Source organism: Lepidochelys kempii, chromosome 2 (genome assembly GCF_965140265.1).
Source record: "Lepidochelys kempii isolate rLepKem1 chromosome 2, rLepKem1.hap2, whole genome shotgun sequence".
Classification (NCBI taxonomy): Eukaryota; Metazoa; Chordata; order Testudines; family Cheloniidae; genus Lepidochelys; species Lepidochelys kempii.
The window spans coordinates 53999894-54014683 of NC_133257.1; the positions used below are offsets into that span (position 1 = coordinate 53999894).

The 14790-nt window shown below is 43.1% G+C and overlaps 1 protein-coding gene across 2 annotated transcripts in view; it reads right to left on the reverse strand.

Annotated features, from left to right (window-relative positions):
* The window catches only part of PKIA (cAMP-dependent protein kinase inhibitor alpha), a 68525-nt gene extending 57008 nt beyond the window's left edge, over positions 1–11517 (reverse strand). Inside the window, exon 1 of one of the 2 annotated variants that reach the window (XM_073329380.1) lies at positions 11072–11517. The gene's annotated coding sequence lies outside the window, so the exon portion shown is untranslated. Of the gene's footprint in view, positions 1–10600; positions 10915–11071 lie in introns of those variants that run through there. The other variant, XM_073329381.1, reaches the window with a different exon arrangement.
* Positions 11518–14790: the final 3273 nt, after the last annotated feature.

The window sequence follows — 14790 nt, forward strand, 5'->3', positions numbered from 1 at the left end:
CAACAGGAAAAGTTTGGACACTACTGTGTTACTGTATACAATTAACCTACCTAGGTGATGTACTGTGGTGCCCTTATGCTTCCAATGCATGCCATCTCTATTTTTACAGAAATCATGCCTATTTCTCAAGCCAGGCCGCCTCCTCAGATCACAAATTATCCATACACATCTCATGTCAGACTTTGGCTCCACAAAGCTTCACAAATAAAGGTTACTTAAAATTCAGTATTCTATATTTAGACGTGATGCTTTCTTTTTAGTGTTACACACTAAGTCAGCCCCTTAAAAGTCAGAAATTTTCACATGCTCCATTTCTCACATTGAGCAATAGACTCAAGGAGCTCAGTTTATGTAGCATAACAAAGAGAAGGATAAGGGGCGAGTTGGTTACAGTCTATAAATACGTACATGGGGAAACAAATATTTGATAATGGGTTCTTCAGTCTAGCAGAGAAAGGTGTAATATGATCCAATGGCTGGATGCTGAAGCTAGACAAATTCAGACCGGAAATAAGGTGTACATTTTAAACAGTTATTTAATTAATTACGGAACAAATTAACAAGGGTTGTGGTGGATTCTCCATCACCAGAAATTTTTAAATCAAGATTGGATGTTTTTCTAAAAGATACGTGTATGTGCTAATAATTACTTCGTAAATAGTTCTATGGTCTGGGTTAGACAGGAGGTCAGACTAGATGATCACAGAGGTGATCTTCTGTTTTGGCCTTGAAATCTATGAATTAACCAGTCTTGCTCCATTTTGTATTTCCTCTCACCACATTTCAGCCCACAAACACTAAGAGCTCGGTAAGAATGCCATCATCCACTAATTGTATTACATCTGAAGAGATATAAAACTATGAAAAGATTTAAGACAGAACTTTCCTGTTGGTCTCCCAGTCCATATATGGTCATATTTGGTGCTTTCATACATTTGCAAGATGCAACTTTTTGAAAGCACAGAATCAACTTTACTGCTTTGTGTTCGTGGCATTCTTCCACTGTCAGCCATGCTGCATCATAATTTTTTTTAAGAAATAAAACAATATGGCCCTGATTTTGCAGTGAACTCAGATAGACAGATCTCTTTACAGCCACATGGAGCTCCACTGGCTTCAATCGCCATGTGGAACTCATTGCAGGATCAGGGCCTAGAAAAGCCAAGGTTTGCCTAAGAAGTTTCTTCCAAATGACCAACAGGTAAATGGAATTCTTGAACCTGGACTGTACTTAAGGCTTTACCTCTGCTGCATCCATCCTCTCTTGGAAGCTCTGACTAATATGATACATAATAGTTCAAATGAGGTTTAACAAGTGCTATAAAGAGAATCAAAGAAGAAGGAAGGAGGAATGTGGGGGAGGAAAGTTAACAAGCATGTGTGTGATTTTAAAACAGCATGTGGTGAGCTCTTTTCCCAATGGTTATGTGCTCACCCTAAGGTGATTCCTGTAGGGGTATACTAAATAGATAAGCACCTGTTTAAAATAAATATAAAATTAAAAAAAAGAGTATGTATAACCATGTAAGTAACTGTAGCTTTGAGACATTCTTCTACAGGATATCTAGGGGTTGCCATGGTAACTTAGACAGATGCAGTCAGGAATCTTTTGGAATAGGCTTTAGAACAAGAGCCAACAGGAAAGAGCCATCAAGATTAAGACAGCCAAAGAGAGAACACTGCTAGAAGAGGGCATGCTTGCTTACAGCTTGAGATGCAATTGCATCTCACCTCCCATAGTTTTGTTTAGAACCTGCTACTTAGTTTAAAGCACTCCACAGAAATAGTGAAGATTTATCAGCCTATAACCCTGCAAAACCAGAGATGCTGTCAATGTCTGGAGTGGTTCATAACTGTGTATGCCAACCTCTGGGCAGACGGTCGAAAAGCAAGGCAGACACCCCAAACTGGAGGTATGTTCTATAATTAGATTTCACATTCGTTACTGGGTTGGGGAAATCCTGGAGCACTCTGACAGTCTTACCATGGAGTCACAGACAGTCACCTTACTCACTTCAGTTAGTGCTTAATCTGTAATAAAAGAGGTGCCAGGCTGCAAGCAATGTTTTTTTATATTCATAACTGATGCAGCAAGCCCAGAGGTGGCAGGGCTATCAACACTAGAGGTGCCAGGGCTCAGTCCTGGCAAGCTCTGGCACAAATTAATCACTGACTCCAGCTATCTTGCCACCCAAGCAAGCTGGACTTAGTAATAAATGGTCACTTACACCAAAGATGACAAAATATTCAGGTTGCTCCCAGTCCCAAGAGACCAGACACTTATCCCAGGTCAATTTGCACCTTAGATCTCGCACAAAAGATAATGCTTGTAGCCACTCCTGTAATAAACTAACTAAACGTTTATTAACTAGGAAAAAGAAATTATAATTATGTACAAGTTAAAACAGACAAACATATATACGCAAATGAGTTTCTGTCTGTATTCTAAAAGGTGATAGGGTTGTAGAAAACTGTCAGTTCAAAATGTCTTTCAGGGCTAACCCATGCCAAGCAGCATGGGGATCTCTTTGCTTATGTTTAGGAATTTTTGCCCCTCGAAGTCCAAACAGCATTAGAGAGACTTTTCAGGGATTTTTATCCCCTCCACTCCAGAGTCCAAACTGATGGAATTAATTCATGCATAGATCTCTTCTTCCTGAAGGGAATTAGGCATTTATCAACAGGGCCTCTCTGCTTTGATGCTATGCAATACCTTATTTACCTTCCATGTAGAACAAGCCCTTTCCCTTAATTAATGATTCTTTTCCTGTTTGGGGAATTACACAACCACCGAGGTTTACAATGCAAACACTCAGTACACCACAGGCGATAGAGATGGCAAGAGAGATCAATACACGCAGCATCCTACAAGCATTCTATAAAGTCTAAACACTTAACACAATTTTATCAACTTAACATCTAATATCTATTTTGATAATGCTAACACATAGTTGAGCAAGACTGGTTTCCAGCTGTAGGATAAGTATAAAATTCAAGAATTACAGTTAGCTTAAGTTTGGTTAAGGAAATAGATATATGCGTTGTAAAGAAAGGCCCTGAATAGCAAGTAGAAGGAGGGCCTTGGAAATAATGAGTTATAAGGCCAAAAGGAATGAAGTAGAGAGGTTCAAAGAATAAATAATGAGATAAGGGGAAGTTTCTAAAAAGAAGGCCTCTGACAGACAGGGGTGACTGCAGATGGTTTTAAATCCAACAGAATCTGTTTTAAAACAAGCCAACACGGCCGTTCCCCAACCTCCACACACCAGTGTGAAAGCCTGCGTGAACCCAGGTGCAATGGGGAAACTATTGGGCAGCAAGAAGGAGGGGAGGAAAGGAGATTATAAATCTTATCTGGATTAAGACTGGAAATAAGGGTGAACTGTCTCCAAGTAGGTTTTTAGCTGAAGTCAGTAACTGGCCGTGACATATGTTTGTTAAAGGGTATTAAAGGGTTCAAGGGTTCATCATTGGAGCTGACCAATACGAGTCTAAGCACCCCTGGATTTAGCCCGTTTGTAAGTATATTGATCAAATGCTTATAAATATTTTGTTACTGTTTGGATGTAGTAAATTGCTTATTATTTAGGCTTTTTAGGCATGTTTAGAGCAACTGCATAAAGTACCACTTGGCCTTTGGATTTAATAAAGAAACTTTTGGATAAATTGGTGTTCAGTGATTTCTCATATTAATAATTTCAAAATGCATTTGTAAGTATTCAGCGAGGCACCTGGTCTGCCAGCATCATAGAGGCAACATCTCTGAAGATTTCTTTTAGGGAAGATTTGAAAGGAAAGGAACAACGGGAAGGACCAGAGTACCTGTGACACACTGAAATACATACAGAAAGTGGGGTGGGACTTTATTTCTCATCTGCAATTATTCGAGAGTTTGTGGAGAACAGTTTTAGAAAACTCAGTTTAACCCAGGAAGTATATTAGGGACATGTGGGAACCATTTTAGCCTCCTCAGAAATGTAGCATAATGCAGCAACTACATTAATCTAAGGGATAATGTGAAGAATACTGTATCTTATTGAAACCACAAGAAGAATTTAAGGATGCAGAACGCAATTACTGGAGGCCAAGACACTAGGATTAAACACCCCTAACTGAGATATTTATTAGTTTAATTATTGCTCTATTGTTCCTGCTATCTTTATAGAAACAGTTTTGTAAGCTTTTTGGTTTTGTTTTTTAACAAAGGAAGTTCCTGTATATACAGGTTTTCTTTTTTATGTTGTGTTACCTTAGTTGGGTTGTTTCATAGAGAGGACATGAAAATGATAATTTGCCAGAACCGGTCTTTCCTCTAATCACGCTCTGACATGACAAATAAAGAGGACTGAGCTGATCTTGCACATGCTCCTGCACTGAAACACAGCAGATGTGGCAGCAGCAAAACAAGCAAAAAATTGATTTTGCACTTGGGAGAAATGTATGTGACACTGGGTTAGATCCACAAGAGGATTTAGGGGCCTAATTGTGACTTTAGGCACCTAAATCTAAAATTTAGATCTTCAAAACCCCTACTCAGTTGCTGCCTAAACCCACAAGTGCCTATATTTCTGCTGATAAAGTTCCGTAGCACCTAAAATCTGCAAATCTACCAGCAGGCATGCGCACAGCTGCCTAAATTCTGCCTAGCTCAAGCCTTAGCCTCAGAGGGACCCTCAAACTAGGCATTGCCCTGCCTGTCTTACCTGCAGGTCCTGATCCTATAGGTCTACTCAGAGCATGACTACTGGATTGGGCCACACGGAAACCATAGCTGGAGGAGGAATTCTGCCACACCTCTTATATTTCTTAGAACATCCACTCAGCATGTGGGAGCTTCAGGTACAAAGTCAGCCCCTCTGCCCAATGTGGAGCAACCCAGGTCTCCCAGTGTTGGTGAGTGCTCTAACCACTAATCTGTGTGGTATGTCTTAATGTCTCCTCTTGAAGCTGTTCCACTGTGTATAAATAGTCACTGGAACAGGGTTTTGAATGTGGATCTCCCCCCTCACAGGTGACTCTACTAACCACGGGGCTGTGGAGTCAATCCCATTCTTCTTCTCGCTCAGTGACTTAAGTATTTTATACGGAGTGGAATAACTTCAACAGGAGAGACTGAGAGAGACCTACTCCAGCATGCCCCATAGCCTAGTGGTTAGGGCACTTACCTGGGAGATGGAAGACTTGCCTTCAAATCCTGCTCCATACCAGGTAGATTGAGGATTTGAAACCCAAGTCTCCCTCATCCTGTGTGAGTGCTCTAACCTCTGGGCTGAAGAATAAGGGGGGTAGCACCACCACCAATTTTTGAAAGAAAGGGCTTAGGCACTTAACTTGAAGGTTCACATCTGTGAATCCCAAGCAGAGGGAGGCACCTCACTCTGTCCCAAACTTAGGTGCCTAAGTCCCTTTGAGGGGCAGGGCTTAGAATCTAACCCTTTCCTAGGCATTTCCTATTGGGCACCTCCCCCCATTCAACGTGCTGGCTTTTGTGGATCCCATTCTTAGGTGCCTAACTCTTCCCATACTTTGTATAGTGCGCCTGAGTGCCTAACTCAGGACTGTAAATTCCACTAGATGGCAGAATGCCTAAATTTGGGGTATGTCTACACTAGAAATGCTGCAGGGTGCTGCTGAAGTGTAGACACTTACTACAGCAACGGAAGGGATTCTTCAGTCACTGTAGTAAATCCACCTCTCTGAGAGGCAGTAGCTAGGTTGACAGAAGCATTCTTCTGTCGACCTAGCAGTGTTTACATGTGGGGTTTCGGTCAGCTTAATTACACTGCACAGTGCCTCAAATTTTTCACAACCCTAAGCGACGTACTTAAGCTGACTTGATTTTGTAGTGTAGACCAGCCCCTAGACACTGCAATACTAAGCCTAAATTTCTTTTATGGATCTAGCCTTGTTTGTCCATTTCTCTGCACATTAAAAATCTAATCCTTCCAAGCCTATGCATAATCAGTAAACGTCAATTTCACTGCACAAACACAAAGGATAATCATCTACATTTACAGATAAGCAAAGTAAGAAAACTGCTGCTTCAGAACCTATCAGAGTGTGATTTAAAGATATTTACATTTTTAAAAAACTTTTTTATGAAGTTACAATAAAACATTAACATACTACATCATACGTTACTTACTAAGGATCAGGTTAATATTCAAAGAGTCTGGCTAAAGATTCTGGCTTGCTGGTTGAGGAACGCTTCTGCTCTAAGTATACTAAATCGGGTGACCACATTTCTAAATACCTATCCTCTTTTTGTCATTTCTGCTGTGTATGTACTTGATGTGAAAGTTTTTCCATTACAAGGACAGTCCATATTTTACTATACCATAGTTCCATAGGAGAAGTCACATTTCTCCCACTAAAGTGCAATACAAAATCATGCTGCTAACAGTAAAAAAAAGATGAATTTGTCATTCTGTTTAAAACGTATATCCTTTATTGGAGCTTCAAATAAGCAGGTAAGGAAAATCTCAACTTCTACCATCATTTAATAATTATTGTTCGATCCCCCATTGCTTACTTCCCCCATAATTTCCTGCAACCATAAAATTTTAAAAATATATCAATATTTATTTTAAGCATTTTTTTAATTTATATTATTTATCAAATTACAAAAATATGTATTCTGCCAGGCCTAATTATGTGTTAGTTTCAGGGTCTGAGCACCCAATTTTTGAAGTGCAAAACGTATTGACATACTTAATTGGCTGTGGGTATGAAATGTACTGCAGTAATCAACTTTGATACTCTGCTATCTGTGCACACACAGCTCTTCCATGGACAATAATTACTAAAAACAGAGTTTAATAAGAGATCTACTTACACAGAAAGAGGGAGATATTAAAGTTGATAGGTGCCATGTGAATTGCAGAAGGAAATTTTCCCCTTATGTTTGCAAATACCAAGTATTTCTTATAAAATTAGGTGTCTGAGAAATGTTATGCTAACTTTTTTTGGTGTAGAAAGTACAATAATGCAATCTTTAGAGTATGTAACTAATCAAGGTTAGCATCATTCTGAAGTAATGCTTTTAAGTGAACTGTAAATATTTTAATATCATTGAAAAACATTTTTACAGGTGCTGAAGCAGCTATTTGTAGAGATCTTAAAAAGCACTAGCTCTTTCTTCTCCTCCATTTATACCAGTTGTTCTCAGGACAAATTTTTAGGTGGCTTTGGAGTGAGGCTACCAACTCTTGCTGGTGGCTGCTCTCACACTTTCCCCTAAAATACTTAATTAGCTTTAGGAAAAACAAATAAATATGCACATATACACAGCAAATCACTGCAATTTATTTATTCTTAGCTAGTAAGCCTGTTGTGAAAAGTGATATTAACACACAAGTATCACTTTTCACAGCAGCCTTACTCAGCCCTGCCAAGCATGGGGACAAATTAAGCCCTGGATGAGGAGTCGGGGGGAGGCAGCAGGGGCCAGGGCAATGGGGGTTGGTGGGTGGGGGCTGGGGGAGGCAGCAGAGTCCTGGAGCCTGAAGCCCCCACGGCCAGAGCCTGAAGCCTGCCACCGCACAGCCAGAGCCTGGATTGGAGCCCGAAGCCCCTCGGCCAGAATTTGCCACCCCACCACCTCAAAGCCTGAGCCCCACTGCCCCGGGAAGGTGAAGAATTAACTGGCTGCCTGCTCCTCCCGCATTGTGCCCCTGATGTCTCCAACGGGGGGGCAGAGCCCAACCCCTGCTGGCAGTCCCAGCAGCCAACACTAAGGTGGTGCATCCAGGAGCAACCGGGAGGGGCCACTATTTTGCCCCCCCCCCCAACCTATTACAGCCCAGGAGGCTGTGGCCGCAAGAAAAGCCCTTGGTGGCCACATTTGAGAAATGCTGATTTATACCTAGCTCAGGTCTTTCTTTGATATGATAGGACATGAGGATTGGAAGACTGCAATTTTCTAATTTAGGAAAATGAGCAGATTCAAAAGCATAAATAAAAGCATAATTGAAAGATTATGTGCTTACTCTGAATGTGGCACTTCTGTCAGTTCAAGCCAACATTTGGAAACATGAAACAATATTCACTGCAATCTCTTTAAATCTAAGATAATGGAATAGACTGACTGAGGTTGCTTAAATTCAACCGTAGGGCACTAACACAAATGAAATTGGATCTCTGCAGTTTCAAGTGCATTAGAGTTCTTTTTAATATTCAAATATTACCTCTCTGTGCACTTTATTTAATTACACTGTGCATGTATCTGCAAGGTGCACCAAGGACCCAAATAAAAGCAAATGAAGTTTTCACTTTTAAACTAAACTAATAATATCAACATCCTCAAGGATATGAATGTACTTATTAGGTCTGTAATACAATAATGCTAGAGTCTCACTAGCTCCCCACCTCCACCACCCCTGCTTTATTAGCTGTTAGTTAAAACACTGGTTAGAAGCATTACTTTTTTTTCCTAGAAAACAGAAATAGCTCCATTTACTGCACTAATGCTGTGGCAACGTAAGGGACTACTTATGCCATTTGACACCATATATAATTTAACATAAAATGGAAAAATATCACGTGTTCTCTTCGACAGATGAACTCTAGAATATAGACTACACGGCCTGACACAACAAGAGTGTGAGCTTAGCTACACACTTCCCTTTTCGGAGTGGTAGCCGTGTTAGTCTGTATCAGCAAAAAGAACGAGGAGTACTTGTGGCACCTCAGAGATAAATAAATAAATCTGTTAGTCTCTAAGGTGCCACAAGTACTCCTCGTTCTCTTTATACTTCCCTTTGCCACTTAGGGACAGCTGTGGAAGAAACCAGCACATATGACCCCAGCAGGTGCGCCTCTGGAATTAGCAAAGATCAAGAATGATCTTTGTTAACCAGAATACCACGTAAAAAGGTCATAATAGACTTCCAAGACTTTTAATGCATTTTTAAAAGCCAAAGTTTGACTGAAAAAATAATACAACTTCATTGGCTTGAAATAGAGACATAGACCAGTGCTCTACTATTATGAGAGTTCCAAAAGGGATACTTTAGAAACTAAAACGAATGGGTCACGTTTAATGGAGGTTCTTCAGAGCCAATACTTATGTCAGTTGAATTCATTTTTAATACGGTCATTAACCAATCATTCTTTGTTAGTATTTTTCCAAACCAGTGAACATACTAGGGTGTCCTATAACTCCCTCCTGCTTCTACTGACATCATCTCCTCTGCTTTCTGCTCTAATCTCCACAACAGTGCTAAGCCACATCTTCCCAGAAAGAGCAGAAACAACCCAAGTTACTTCCTACATTTCTTATCTGCATTTCATCTAATTACAATAGCTCCTAGAGGCCTCAGTCATGCCAATCATTTGACCAACACATAAAAGGAGACAGGCCAACTCAGAGCCCTTTCACTTGAAAATATAAATAAAACAGCTGTTTTAAACTTCTACTATCCTCTTCTCAGTAGTGCCTCTTTCCTTCAATATAAACTCACGCCCCCCCCCCTTGTCTTCCCACAAGTATCTTTTATTTTCTCTTTCAATCCATGTAGAGTTGCTAATCAGTAGCTCCTATAGCCAGTTACCGGTTTAATGATCTGTCTCTGCATGCCAGTCTTAGTCTCTTTCTTGTACAGCGAAGCCTGTTTGAGGTATTAGAACAGAACAAATTATATATATACGCACATGCCAGGTGGATTTCCGCCCTTGGCTCAACTCTTAAAAATCTCTCTCATCAATGATACATGAACTCCTCGGCGTATTCCATAAGCAAGATACAGCGTCAATAGCCAAGCTGTAACATGGCTGAACTAATGGTAAAGGAAGTGGTAAAGGTAAACGGTAAAGGTGAGGAAGTGAGCTGTAGCTCACGAAAGCTTATGCTCTAATAAATTGGTTAGTCTCTAAGGTGCCACAAGTACTCCTTTTCTTTTTGCGAATACAGACTAACACGGCTGTTACTCTGAAACCTAATGGTAACAGGACTGTCTCCTCTCACTCTTCCAAAAGATATATGATCAACTAGCGATTCACCAAGCCTTCTGTTCTACTGAACCTAGGAACTGTTAGTGGTATCCAACATTTTACCTTGATGCTCTGGATCAAAACATAAGATAAAAGAACAGGAAGGAGCAGCAGAATCCATTTTAGGCACTACTTCTACTCCTGTAACATCTACTACATTGGCTTTTGGTTATGGGTGCTTTCCAAAATTAGGGATTCAAACCAAGAGATAAACTTCTATCTAATATGGTTCCTTTTCAGTCAAACCCTTCTACCTTAAGATGTTGTTTCCTATCACTGGGGAAATTTTAAAAGCAGCCTGGAGAAAGCAGTAGAAAATAAAACAGCTAAAGGGAACAATCCTGCACCTGTGGCAGCCTTAGACTAGATGATCCAATAGGTCTTTCCACTTTTAGTTTCTTTGTTCGATAAACGGTAAATAAAATTCCCATTGTTTACTCAAGAGCCTTTGGCTTGTGACAAGCTGAAGGGAAGCAGCCCTGCTGTGAAGCAGAGAATTGGCATCAAACATCCCACATTCTGGCGCAAAAGAATCCATGTTTCAGTTGGAGGGATTCTCTCTCGCTGGAGGGAAGTGACAAATTAACCAAACACAGCTCCAGACACTTGCCAGCCTGCGTCTCTCCAGCCAAACCCGCCCAGCGTTGGCGGCACTGCAGGGAATCCGGGGGCTGACGCCTGGCAGCGTCTCTGGGGCGGCGAGGAGGCTTCTGCGGCCGCCTCCCAGGGAAGCCCCCAGGCTCGGCACCTCGCAGCGGCTCCGAGCGTTCGGCCGGGGGCCGCCCCTCCGCGCGCATGAGAGAGCCTCAGGGCGGCAGCCTCCGGAGGCACCGCCCGCGCTCCGGGTCACGCACCCAGGAAGACGGAGCCCGGGCTTGGACCGCTGCTGATCTGAGATGAGCCCCCCTCCCCGGCCGGGCCATGCGGCTGGAGACTCTCCCGGCGAGCCACAAGCCCACGCCGCGGGCTCCCCCCCCCGGCTTGCGCGCTCGCTGCTTTCGGAAAGGCTCCGTCCCCCCGTCCCCCCCCGCTCCCGGCGGCTTGACGCTCCGCCGCGGCGGACACGAGCTACGCGACCCACCTGCCCAGCGACCGACTCAGCGCATCGTCCTCCGCCGCGCCCTGCTGCTGCGTTGGGGACCCTCCGGCCTGGCCCCCGGCGGCCGCAGCTCAGTGCGGGAGTGAGGGGTCTGTGTCCGCGCCTCACGCTGTCACTCCGCTCCCCGCATCCCAGCACCAGCTGAAGCTCCCAAATTCACAGCGCGCTCCGGCGGCGTGAAGTCATCCTCCTCCCCCGGATCGCTGCACTCCGCAGCCAGCCGCGGGGAGGGGCGAGGGGCTGGCTCTGCCGCCACAAAAAGGGTCTGGGGCTCGCTCCTCCCCCTACCTGGGGGGCTGCGGTGCCGCGCGCGCGCGCCGCGAACGCCCCGGGAGCCGGCGGTGGGGGTGCAGGCTCGGTGGGGCTGGCGCCTGTGCCTAGCCGTTGCGAGCCCCCACCCCGGCTTGTGCTGCTGGATGGGCTGTCCCGTGCAGCGAGAACGCTCCCCTCCTGAATTCCCCTCGCCTGGCCCTGGAGCGGCCGTGGAGCTGGGGATTGCCGGGGGAGGTTCCTGCCAGCTGGTTTCAATAGTGCGGATGCAGGGGGAGCCGCACCTGCCCTCCTGCTAAACAGCGCTCTTCTCCCCTATACTGGAGAAGTCCTTGTGGTCTGCTGTCCAGCTGCAAGCTTTCACTACTAGGCAAGAACTGGGAGTGGGGCACAGCATTGCTTTGTGTGCCACTGTTTCACATGGTTTGTGCCTCCAGCCCCATGGAAAGCCCCCACCTGTCTCCCAGGAAGGGAATTTTATGTTGAAGGAACATCACCTGTGTTGCTTCTTGTGCAACACTATTCATCCAAAAGGATGCCCAAGCATTTAATAAACCATGTGAATAAAAAGAAGAGGAGTACTAGTAGCACCTTAGAGGCTAACCAATTTATTTGAGGATAAGCTTTCATGAGCTACAGCTCACTTCACTTATGCTCAAATAAATTGGTTAGTCTCTAAGGTGCCACTAGTACTCCTCTTCTTTTTGCGAATACAGACTAACACGGCTGCTACTCTGAAACCTGTCATGTGCATAAAGCATTCTAACTAGAAATGCAGCTGTCTCTGGGGTGGAAGGCAGCTGTTTTACCAACATTCCTTTCCTTGCACAGTGTGGGAGTGGAGTGTTGAAGAGGCACTGTGGTCATGGTTACCGGGACAAACCTCTTTTCATAAAAGTGGCTTGGGAATTTTATGATCCACAAGCAGGTGGGGCTTCTATTTTTGTTATTTATAGAGCACCATATCATTACATGGCAAATGACAAACTCATAAAAAAGACCTGGTTCCATAGAGAGCTTAGGATCAGATGAACCGATACCATATGCAGAGTAACAGTTCAACAAGCACCACTATGGTGCTATAAAAATTACAACAGGCTGCCCTATGCAAAAGTGTGTGGCCATATCATCTTGGTATGTGAGCGCTTCAGATTTCACAAGCTAAGCAGCAACATATCTGGTCAAGATTTTGCTGGGAGAGGTCCCAGGAAAACACAAGTACCGCAAGTGCAGGTGTTATGCTGGTTGGCATTGAGTCAGTCGCTACGCAATGCCCCAACGGGATTTTTGGAAGGGAGCATGCTGCTGGAGATGCCATCTTTCACAGTGGTTAAAGTAGATTGAAACAGTAGGGGGAACTGCAACCCCACCTCCAAGTTAGGAGTGGGAGATCTCTCTCTGCTTTTGGCAGAGGGTGGCGGAGCTGTCTCCCTGTTTCCCCTGCCCTCTAACTCTACTTCACTTTGACTCCAGATCTTTCAGATGAAATGTAACTTTGAGACCCATATTTCCCATGTTGTTGAAAATTCTATCTCATCTCTTTGCAAGGATACAGGGTTTAACCCTGGCTAAAATCCATTTTGTGTAATTACATTCTGCATTCCTAGAAATTCCCACTGATGTTTCCTTTGCGGGCAGTTATTCTTCAGTCCTTGCCTGAAGACTGTTGTGAACTATTTCCGGTGCAGAGCAGAATGCCTGCCACACCTTAGAAGTGGCTGCATTTCAATTAATGATTCACTGAGTGCTTTGGAACATTATAAGTGAGAGGGGCTATTGAAATGTAACGTATTATTGTTATTTTTCTATTCACTTGGAAATACTAGGCTCTTTCCAAACAGAAAAAAAGAAAAAGTTCCTGGCCCAAAAATATTAATATTAAAATACACCATTACAAAAAAAAAAGAAGAAGAAGAAAAAAAGGGGGAGACCTGCCTAATTTAAGTCATTTACAGGAAGAATGGCTTTATTGATATCATTTAAAGATATTCAGAGATCCAGTCAGTGTAGCAACTAAGGGCCAGACGAGCCCTTTAAAAGAGCTCAACCACCACGTTCATGGCTTGACTTTCCAAAGAGCTCAGCTTCCACTGGGCTCCGAGATAAGTGGTCAGATTTCTGCATGAAGGATCTCAGTACGTTGGCACACCGTTCTTTGGAAAATCTGGCCACAAGTGTCGCAATGGGAGCTGCTGGTTGCTGAGCCCTTTTGAAAATCTGGCCTGTCATAGGTGCTGAGCATTTACCTCCCAACTTGCATGCGCATGGTACACTACAAATTTTAAAACGATAAATGACATATAAACTGCTGGATTAGTAAATAGCTGAGAAAACCTGACCTACACACACAAAATAGCTAAGGGTCAGACTCTGTCATTCTTGCTCACATTGAATAAGAAGTACCTTTGCAAGTAGCCTTGTTGATTTCAATTGAACTACTTTTGAAGTAGGGCCCTGATCCTGCAATGAGCATTGGGGTCCACCTGCATGGAGCTGGTTGCAGAAGTACTGTGAGGAAGGGTGACGGAATCAGGTGCTGAGACAGCAATACAGAATTTTAGAAAATATATGGTTTTTGAAAAATAAATATATTATACAGGCGTAAATGATCTTTATAGTCTAGTTTACCTAAGGCATTTGCAATGAGCTTGTCCTAGCAGTATATAAGCACCTATTAACCGGTAGTGGTCTGAATTGAGTCTGTTTTTGCCCTGGAGTTATCAGTGACCTACAAACACCTAGAACAAGCTCTCAGTCCCACCTATTATTTTTGCTTTGCTTTTTGCACTGCTTCACTTCATACTGGGCCTTCTCTGACATGTTTATTCAGGTGTAGGTGTCCTGATTCAAATTTTTCTCTCCAGAAATGCTCTACGTGTGTGACGTTTGCCTAGGTTCTCTACACTTGCATTGTTATTTGCTTTGTGGGTTATTTATTTTGTCTATTTGTTATTGTTTTGGCCTGTCCAGGCCAGGGAAAGTACATCTACCTTCATGTTTAGGAAAGCTCTATCAAGAATATTGGAAGTCTTGTCTAGGTCAGTCCTTGAAGGGTAATACCTTTTCTGCATTAAAAGGTCAGGATACACCATGTCCACCTCAAAGGAATTTGAAAGTGTGGGAAATCCTGGCTTTGGTCAGTTCCAAACCTGTTCTAAGATCATCTGTTGAGGAAACCTTGATCTCTCAGCCAGACCACTTAGTTCTGGGTTTTACCAAATTCTTTTATAAGCCAATTTTATGTGGTATTTCATAAATGTATATTAAATACAAACATAAAAACAAAGAAACAAACATGATAACAGAAATACAAGCAGAGAGGCCACAGGCAAATGCATTGTCAGAATACTTTCTATGAAGTCCACAAAACAGAGAACCAGTACATCAAATGCATCTAGAGCAAGCAGGAAACTATAGCAGGCACAAAGAGG